Below are 10273 nucleotides of genomic sequence, written 5' to 3' on the forward strand. Positions count from 1 at the left end.
CAGCAGACATCGAATGCTGCTGTTCAGGGGGAACTTGGTCGCTTTCCACTATCTGTTCTTTGTAAAGAGAGCTTTAAAACTTTGTGTTATGAACTCCCCAAATTCTTTAATTGTACCGGTTTAATATAATACTGTTCGAGACAACTCCTTTGTAACCGTAAACGTTAAACAGAATTTGGCAAAAGCGGTTTAAGGTTTACTCGATGGATTAGGTTTTAGTAATATTTGGTTAAACTATAACAATGAAACAAGCAATCGTAACAACTCGGCCATCTCCGGCAAGCTTCGAGATAGACCTCGTAAATAGTAGTAAGGATATACGAAAGTGCGATGCGGCTGCCGGCGATTAACACCGTTTTCAATCCGCGTAAAGAAGGCCCATTGTAACAACAAGGAAATGGATTGTGTTAAATTAAATGTGCTTGTTTAAGAGAAAATATTTATTGTAACCTCAAAAAAAGTTCGTTTTATGAATATTTAGATGTTTTCTTATAGTTGAAGCGCTCTATTTCCTCTAGAAAACTCGTGAGCACACAGAAAATGTACTTGACAGTCATTGAAATGATCATACGGTTCATGGCATGCATGAATCATTACATCGGATTAAATGCATGCATGGACTAAATGTCAACATTTTCTCAACAGTTATAGGACTACCCTATGAAATGTAACTTTTAAGTCATACTTTGCCGTGTTATTTTTCACACCATGCCTTGCCATTAAAACAACATTACTATTCTGTAAAATCATTGATTGCATTGTGCAGACTTTTGTGGATTGTGGTATGATGGGTGTGAGCTTGGCACCCAGTCAGCTTTACCAGCTGAAATTTATGCATGCCTTTACTTCAGCATTATTGGGTTTGGGCTGCATATTTTTTTTGTGTAAACAGTTCTGTGGGGTTGAGGTGGGGCGGTGACTATCCACGCAGTAAGCTCAATTGTTAGAGTACCAATACAATGTTCATGTGGATATGCACCAGACAATTGTAACCACGGCCTCCCCAGGTCTGGGGAATAGTGGGGACTTTTGACTTTCAGTACAGCCAACCCCGGCTAAAATTCCCACCCTGCGCGGACGATCCAATGGCAAAATCCCTGCCAAATGCCCCACACCCCAGGGACTCTAGGTAAGGGCCTCTATATTTTAAGAGAAGATAAAACCACCGCATTCAACCAGCACTGCAGGGCCACCTGATAGGTAAAAACACAGCCCATTTCCCCTGGTTAACCCCAGTATTCCCCCCGGACCTGGGGTGGGGGGCGTGTTACAATTGACTGGTGCACTAAGTTGACAGATCTTGTCTTAAAATTGTATTTGTTCAAGGCAGATCATGCTTCACTTTACCATCTAGGCTGTGGATAAAACTCACTCATTAGAAGTTTTCTTACACATTATACTTGTCTAAATCTATAATTATTAGTCTCAATATCTTTGAGTAAATTGTCATTTTTTATTAAAAACAACAACACCAAAAGAGTAACTGATAAGATACTCAACTGATTTATTTTTTTGTAAATAAAACCCTTAAACAAATATTTAGCCAGGTTACTAAGCTTTTCAGCAATGTATACCAGACTTTTTTCAATAATACTTAATCTATTTTGAATAATTAGCCTTTAGATCACTCTTCACCAAATGACTCTTTTATGTCCAACTCAATAAAATGCAAACAAGAATAATTACAGTTTGGATCAACATGTCTCTTAATTTTATTTTTAATATTAGTCAAGTAATAACAGAGCCATGTGTATGCAATCCAATGTAAAACTAATGATAAATAAGGTTTTGCTCCCATTTTTACTTTCATTTCTGTGCCAAGCCCTTTTAAGTGCATTGAGTCTTTTGGGAGACTTCACAATATTTCTGGCGCTTAATCCCCACATATGGCTTTAAGTTGCCATACAAATTTAAGTCTTCATTACAAAATATACTGTATGTCATAACCATAAACACACAATGAGAGGACTATTTAAAGCATTACCATGTGTCAGAATTATAGATCTTTCTTTACATTTTATTTGTCTAATTGTATTACCGGTCTCTTTAGCAATATCCTTGTGCCTCTTTGAGTACTTGGCTTGACAGTTTGGTTTTTAATACATTGTTTTGAATGTTTTATTTGTACACAACAATGATGATGATGATGATGACACTATGCTATGCCAAAACCTCAACACATTTTCTTCAAACAAAAAAGGACAGTCATTCAGAATAACTTTTATTACATCAGTTGAGAAAATAAACTCATACAATCAACGAAATAAACATGTATCTGTAAAATCAAAGGTCATGTTATGTGTTCTTTAAATTCAACTTAATAAAGAAAATAAATATTGGTTGCAGTAAGCAATGCGCATCACTTCTAATAAACATTCCAACAGACTGAAAAATAAATCAACACAAATGGAAAAACTGTTTGCAAGTCAGCTAGTATCTTATTTTATGCCTTATCAGATTGCTATGCAAGCTGGAAGCTTACAAAATCACTCTTAAGTCTGTTGTCTAAGAAGAATCAAGTATGGACATCCTTTTCCTGAGGTCAAGAGAAAGTATCTTGGAGGTCTTGAACCCACAACCTTGAATTTGGGGCTTATCCTCTAGACCACTTTCACCTTTTCACATTTTAAAGAGCCCAGTTTACAATATGGCATTTGCAAGGATGTGCCCTATTAACAGATTTTCTGAAGTCTTAAAAATTGAACTGAACAAAATAGTTCTCCTTTATTTGTTCTGCCGATGCCATCTGTTTCTGTTTTTGTAGTTATCTTCCCTCCATTATATAGGAAAACCACTTAAAGCGTATATAAATCCTTTACCATTTTACCCTTTTAAAATATATGTTCGGATTTATTTAATTATCACGGACCAACAGATGACTTTTATCTTCAACTTCACATCAGTATGTAAGTCATCAAATATTTGAGATGACAAGATGTTCCACTGAACGCTTTGTTTCCATCTTGCACTCATTTTTCCAAGGAAGGCGTTGCATTTGTGTTAAGATGATTGCCATGCATTGCAGGTTAATCCTCATACAATGGCATTTTTGATTACATTCGGATTCCAGTGCCTGAAATAGAAAACAGAAAATACATCAATAATAGGAATTATATTTTCAGATCAATTATTTTTAAAGCCTGTACAACAACAGAAAAGTATTCACAAAACATTAAGTGCACCAATTTAAAGGTGCATCCTCACAGTTTTACTGTTCTGACACCTTTTTTTATTTTTGTCTTTAAACGAGCCAATTGGCAATTATTGTGCAAATGTATGGAAACCAGTGATATTAGACTGCTGACATAATATCAGATCACAGTCTTTCATACACAAGTTTGAAAATTTGGTAAAAATTCCTCCAACTAGTCATATAAGGTCACACATAATAGAACAGATTTCAATTGTTTGGAAAATATTTTTTTGCTATTGCTTTAAGCCATATAATTAATTATATGTGTACATTTAATTTAATTACTCCTTTGGGCTTTTGAAGAATGACCAAGAAGAACTGTCAATCTGTGAGAGAGCAGCTTTTAGCTCTGGACTACTGGTTAATTAAAAAATATGAAATGAAATTGTTATCATATTTAAATTCATCTACATTGTTGATATTTTAATACTGTCAATCCTTGTTGGTTAATTGTACAAACATGCAGGTACTTTTGGGCTTAAACCAATAGGATACTTGACTGTTAAGTTATTGTCCGAATTTCGAAAATAGCACAACCATTACCTCATCTGCCTTTTTTCATTAGAACAAGCCGGGAATCAGAGTCAGCTGCACCCCTGGTACCATACTCTTCTCTGAAAATGACAATAAGATTAAAATTTAAATGTCTGCATTTCATTGGCACAGTAAAAATGTCAGCATTTTTCAATGTTTCTGCATCACCACCACTGGTGGATATCAAAGAATTTAGTCTTGAAAGAAATGTGTGCTGGTTTATGCGTTCAAACTCATTTTGTTAAACCAATAGAATGAAGATCTAATTTATTTAGAGAACTATATTAGTGAACAGGGCCGAGGTATTCAATTGTGCCATTACATTAAGTTGTTCTCTACCAACACTCACGGACATATAAACCATACATCCTTGGTTAAAAGAATGTAAATTTTAATTATAAAAAATTAAAGTTAATGATATGAAATGTATGAGATAAATACACTGAGAAAGAAACTCTAACCTATTATCGATCTAAGTAAAGTTAGATTCAGACTAATTTGTTATTAAAAAAAAAAATAGAGTATTTATTTTCTTAATTTTTGCCACTGATCACTGGAGCTTCAAAATTGTTATTTACTAAATTAGAATCTGTCAAATGAAAGAAGACTTTACCCCACCCACTAAGAATTAATGACATTTCCAATTAGTTTCTCATTAGGGCATTTTTAAAACTATTTTTTATATTTTATTAAAATACAATAAGTATAAAAATAACACTTACACACAAATAAGTGGTAAAAGTTCGCTCCTCATTCTGTCTTTGGACTAACATATCTCTTGGTTGTTTGAACATCTTCTTGGTCGGCCATGATGGACTATTTTCTTACGACCCGTATTATATCCGAGGCCATATCTTGATACTAGCCGAGGAGTTCCGATTGTGAAACAAGTTGTTAACCCAGGCTTAATAGTCTGGGTTCCAAGGCAGAAAAATGTGAAAAATAAGGAAATTTACTGCACCCCTCTGCTATACAAAATAATTTGGTATCAAATTGTAGGTTAAAGTCTGTAGATTATGAAAAGTGCGTTTGGCGGCTCTTGCGAAAAGGAAATATCCAAGATGGCGTCCAAGATGGCCGCCATTAATTGCCATTTCAGTAAAAATACTATGTTCGAATATAGCTATTTTCATTAAATAAATAAGAAAAAATATTCACATGGATATTACTTTTCTCATAATGTACTTCAAATTGACATATAAATTTAAATAAGTCAAGGTCATTGTCAAGGTCATTTTCAAGGTCAAAGTATAAAAAATGCCCTAAAATTATATTTTTCCTGTTTACTTTTCTTCTTTTTAATTCATTTATGTTAATTGTGTGTTAAAAAGTGCTGGCAGAATCGTAAATTGTATGTTCCTTCATTTAAAACAATATTTTAGGATATAGCTTTTATATTTTTTGAAAACGGCAAGGGTTCATACTATAATAGCATGCCAAAGGTGGTCGCAAGATTGCTATTGCTGTAAGAGTCTTATAGCAAACTGTGCTAGTGTTACTCTGAAAGTCTGTCTAAATGCATGGCTTGTATCTATTAAATAGTATGCTTTATGTTGACATATCCATCTGACCTCTCCCATGTCAAGTTTAAGCTTATTTCAGCCATTTCAAGGTAATGGTCATTTCAAGGTCAAGATATGCAAAATAGCTTAAAATTTGTTTTTTTCTATATACTTTTTTTCCATTTTCATTTCAATTTACGTTTAGTATGTGTCTTAAGGCGTAGACAGAATTGTAAATTATAAGTTTCCTCATTTAAAACAATTGTTTAGGGTATAGCTTTTTTATTTTTTGAAACCGCCACCGCCAAGGATCATACCGTTAGAGTGCGTCAATTAAAGGTGATCGCAAGATTGTTATTGCTGAACGAGTCTAATGGCAAGTTGTGCTAGTGTAACAGTCAATTCATATGTATATCTTAATTCATGGCATGTATCAATTTCATACTGTGCTTCATGTTGACATACTTATCTGATTGCTTCAAGGTCAAGGTCAGTTCAAGGTCAAAATATATTGAAACACAAATATTTGAGAATATTGTTATTTTCGCCTTTTTTATTTTTTTAAATTTTGTTAATCAATTTATGATTGCAGAAAAGTAATTGATAGTTTTCTCTATTTTGATCTCTGTTCAGTTACTTTTAAGTGAAATGTTTTAAAGATGATATGGAGACAACTAGGTGTCGTCCTTGTACATGTTACCCAAGGCAGTTACAACAATTTGTTTATTCCAAGATACTTCATTATTAGTACATTGTAACTGTTTCATTTTTATCTATTTTATAAAGAAGTTCATATTGAAATACAAAATAAAGCTTTTCAAAATCAAAGTCAAACTCATTTGAATGTCATTTGAATGTCAAAATGCAAATATGTTCAGTATCAACGCTGTTATTATTTAATTTATTTATATTTTGGTTAAATTTGATCTAAAAACGTCTTTACATTACCAAAATCACCAAGCAGTATTAATCATAGTTAATATATTTCCCATATTAAAAGTCAAGTCAACCACAAAATGTCCCTTCTTGAGCCAATTTAAACATGCTACATGACATATTTTTATGTAAGCACATCCAGCCTTTTCAAGTCCATCCAATATTTTGCCAACTTAATGTATTGATATCATAATCCAAAATCAGTTCGTTCTAGGTATAATACCTGCTAAGCAGGCCATAAAGTGTTTATATATAAGCCTACTGAATGCCCGAAACCCCATTATGGCTCATTTTGTGCCCTTCTAAGCGCCAAAAAAAGAATCCACACAGTACCCAGTAGACCACATTTTGGCAAATATGAAGCCAGTTTAGATAAAAACAAACCCATGTGCAGCACTTAGTAAGCTTGCCCAGTGTGAAATAGACTCCATTTCGGAAATCATAAAGCCCGTATAGATCCAAACAAACCCATTTGAAGCTTTAAGTAAGCATACACCGTGCCAATAAGACCACATTTTGGAAACCATTAAGCCCATTTAGATAGAACCAAACCCATGCTCAGCTCTAAGTAAGCCTTCTCAGTGTCAAATAGACCACATTTAGAAACCATTAAGCCCATTCAGAACCAATCACACCCATGTGAAGCTCTCATTCAACCTACTCAGTGTCATAAAAATACGCATTTGGCAACCATTAAGCCTATTTAGAGCCAAACAAAACCATGTGCAGCTCTAAATAAGCTTACACAGTACCCATTAGACCACATTTTGGCAAATATGTGCAGCACTGAGTAAGCATTCTCAGTGTCAAATATACCCAATTTTGGAGACCATAAAGCCCATATAGATCCAAACAAATCCATTTGAAGCTCTAAGTAAGCATACACCGTGTCCATAAGAATACATTCTGGCAAATATGTGCAGCACTGAGTTAGCATTCCAGTGTCAAATGGACCACATTTGGGAAACCATAAAGCCCATTTAGATCAAAACATTTAGATCATAACAAACCCATGTGCAGCTCTATATCAGCCTACTCAGTGTCAAATGGACCACAGCTTGGAAACCATAAAGCCCATTTAGATCCAAACCAAACCCATGGGCAGCTCAAATTAAGCCAACTCAGTGTCAAATGGACCACATTTTTGAAACCATAAAGCCTATTTAGATAAAAACAAAGTCAGCATACACAGTTCCCATTAGACCACATTTTGGAAAATATTAAGCCTGTTAAGATCAAAACAAACCAATGTGCAGCTGTAAATTAGCTTATAAAGTGCCCATTAGACTACAGTTTGGCAAATATAAGGCCTGTTTAGAGCCAAACAAACCCATGTGTAGCACTATATAAGCCTACTCAGTGTCAAATAGACCACATTTTGGAAACCATTGAGCCCATTTAGATCCAAACAAACCCATGTGAGGCTCTAAGTAAGCATACACAATGCCCTTAAGACAACATTTTCGAAACGATATAGTATATTTAGAGCAAAACAAACCCAAGCAAGACACATAACAGGAGATTCATATTTATATGATATGATATATTTGTCCAATGAAATCCGAAGTTTGTTCTTCGTTTTAAATTAACTTGTATATCCTATAAGTTTTTTTTCGTATTTGACTAGTTTCCCTTCATTCCACACTTTTATTCAAAACATTCGACCACCTAAGGTGACCTTTCAATTAAGAACTGCTTTCTCTTTACAAATTAGTATAACTTAAATAAAATGAAGTAGAAATACAGAATTTGGCAATATTTTTTAACCAAACTGAACTTGAAATATCTTCAAAACAATAAAACTAGTATATAGATCGGCAATCTCTTAGAGTAAGGTATATATATTAGTGTATCATTAACCTTATATATATTTCAATAATTAGTGTAGATGGTGACCAAATGTCAATAAATATCATGTATATAAGTGAATTGCTTTTTTTATTTACTTGACTCAAGTTACTCTATGGTTTGGAACCGCCTACAGATTTCGGAGTTATTTTATAGACGAAAACAAAGAAAACACTCAAACAAGGTACACTTTTGTGTTATGAACTTATAATAACCATTATTTGGCCTATTCTGTGAGTTAATTTATAATTTTAAACATATTATGAAATAGAAACACTGCTTGTATTTAGATTTAAGACATAAATATATAGTCAAAAATTTCACTGGAAAACTTAATGGTAACGCCAATTTCTGCACTTTCATTATGCAACATGTACTGTTATGGCACCAAAATGTTTTTAGAAACTCTGACACTGTTCTCTGAAAACTGACCTAATATTGATGATATTTAGTTCTGCAATCACACGTTGTAAATGAACATGCAATAGTAAACTTTAAAAAGAGAAGAAAATAGACAATAGACTTGATATCTTAAAGATACAAGAATTTTGCATATTTGTATTTTTACCTTGAAATGAACTTGACCTTGACATTGAAGAGATCATTCATGCATGGTAACATGAAACACATTATGAAATAGATGCATTCCATGCATTTAGATATACTATTGACTAAGACTTAAAGTGTAACACTTGCACAATTTGCCTTATTATTAAGACTCTTACAGCAATATCAACACCTTTGGCACCCTGTAATAGTATTAAATCTGCACCTATTCAACAAAATCTAAAACTTTTACGTTATTAATATGTTTAAAATGAAGGACGATACAAATTGCAGTTCTGCCGCCTCTTTTTGACACAAACTACACATAAATTTAAAAAAAATCAATATCGCAGGAAAAAAATCAATTTTTCGGGTACATTTTAATATTTGACCTTGAAAAAAAATGACCTTGACCTTGAAGTAGTTAAGGCTGTATGTCAATTGGAAGAACATTATGAGAGGAGTTATATCCACGAAAATGTTCTTCCATATATTCAAACATTACATTTTTACCGAATTAGCAATTTATGATAGCCATCTGTTTTTATCCTTTTTAGCTTATTTTGAATAGTGACCGGATGTACGCCATTTTGAATATCTCCATGGTAACAGCATATAGGGTGCATTCAAAATAAAATATTGAAAGAACATACATAGCAGTTCATTTTGGTATATATATAAGCTTGATACACATTATCATTTTTAAATAATAAAAGAAAGAAGCCAGTCTGATAGTGTATACATTTTGACCTCTAAAATGACCTTGACCTTTAAAATATAAAAATGTAAATAAACTTGAATCTGAACAGTAGTGGGTGTATGTATATATTTAAAAGTGATTTGGTTTTAATATTTACTTTCAAAGTATCTTATCAACCTATTATTTGATTATTTCTCATATTACAAATTTTGGCGGCCATTTTGAACGCCATCTTGAATTTAGCGAATTCGCAAGAGCCGCCATGTGGCCAAAGGCACTTTTCATAAACAATAGACATTCACCTAACACGACATATAAAAATAATTTGTATAACATGCCGGACACTTTTTTCTCAAAAATGAGGACTTGGAACCCGGACTATAAACAAAGCTTAAGAGATCAATATGTCCAACAATGGTTTGATATTGTTAATTCACAAAATAAATTAGAATAGTAAATAAAATTTTAAAAGGAGTTTGGATTTGAAAAATAACGAGTGTCATCGAACTGCTTTGTCAAGATTTAGATTGAGTGCACATTCAATGGTAATAGAAACTGGTATACACAACAATATTGTTAGAGGGAACAGAAAATGTAAAGTATGTAATACTAATACGGTTGAATCAGAGTACCACTTTCTGTGTAATTGTCCTCTATATAGTGACCTGAGAACTAAATTTAACCTAAATAGATCCTTTAATACTATAAATAAATGTGTAGCCATGATGTCAAGTAATAACAGTCGGAATATTAGAAATCTTTCAATATATATATATATAATGTTATGAAGAAACGTACTGAAGCTCTTGCTATTGTTGCTTCTTGATTTGTTGCAATGTATTGCTTTATTCATTGATATCCATATATTTTGTAGATACTCTTCAGATATTTATATGTTTAATTGTTCTACTGTGTGGCCATTTGTGCATATATGATACTGTTTGTGTTTGGCCAACGGAATGTATTTGCTGATATTGCCAATAAAATGAAAAAAATGGAACAGTAACTATCAAG

At 33.0% G+C, this 10273-nt stretch overlaps 1 long non-coding RNA gene across 1 annotated transcript; it reads right to left on the bottom strand.

The window, feature by feature from the left end:
• Window positions 1-2321: 2321 nt before the first annotated feature.
• On the bottom strand, window positions 2322-4544 carry LOC128246562 (uncharacterized). The gene is made up of 3 exons (XR_008263281.1): window positions 4450-4544; window positions 3737-3807; window positions 2322-3073 (listed from the first exon to the last, which is right to left on the bottom strand). It is a non-coding gene; the product is annotated as an uncharacterized LOC128246562 (long non-coding RNA).
• Between the last annotated feature and the right edge of the window lie 5729 nt (window positions 4545-10273).

The sequence above is a fragment of the Mya arenaria genome, chromosome 9 (assembly GCF_026914265.1).
Source record: "Mya arenaria isolate MELC-2E11 chromosome 9, ASM2691426v1".
NCBI lineage: Eukaryota > Metazoa > Mollusca > Bivalvia > Myida > Myidae > Mya > Mya arenaria.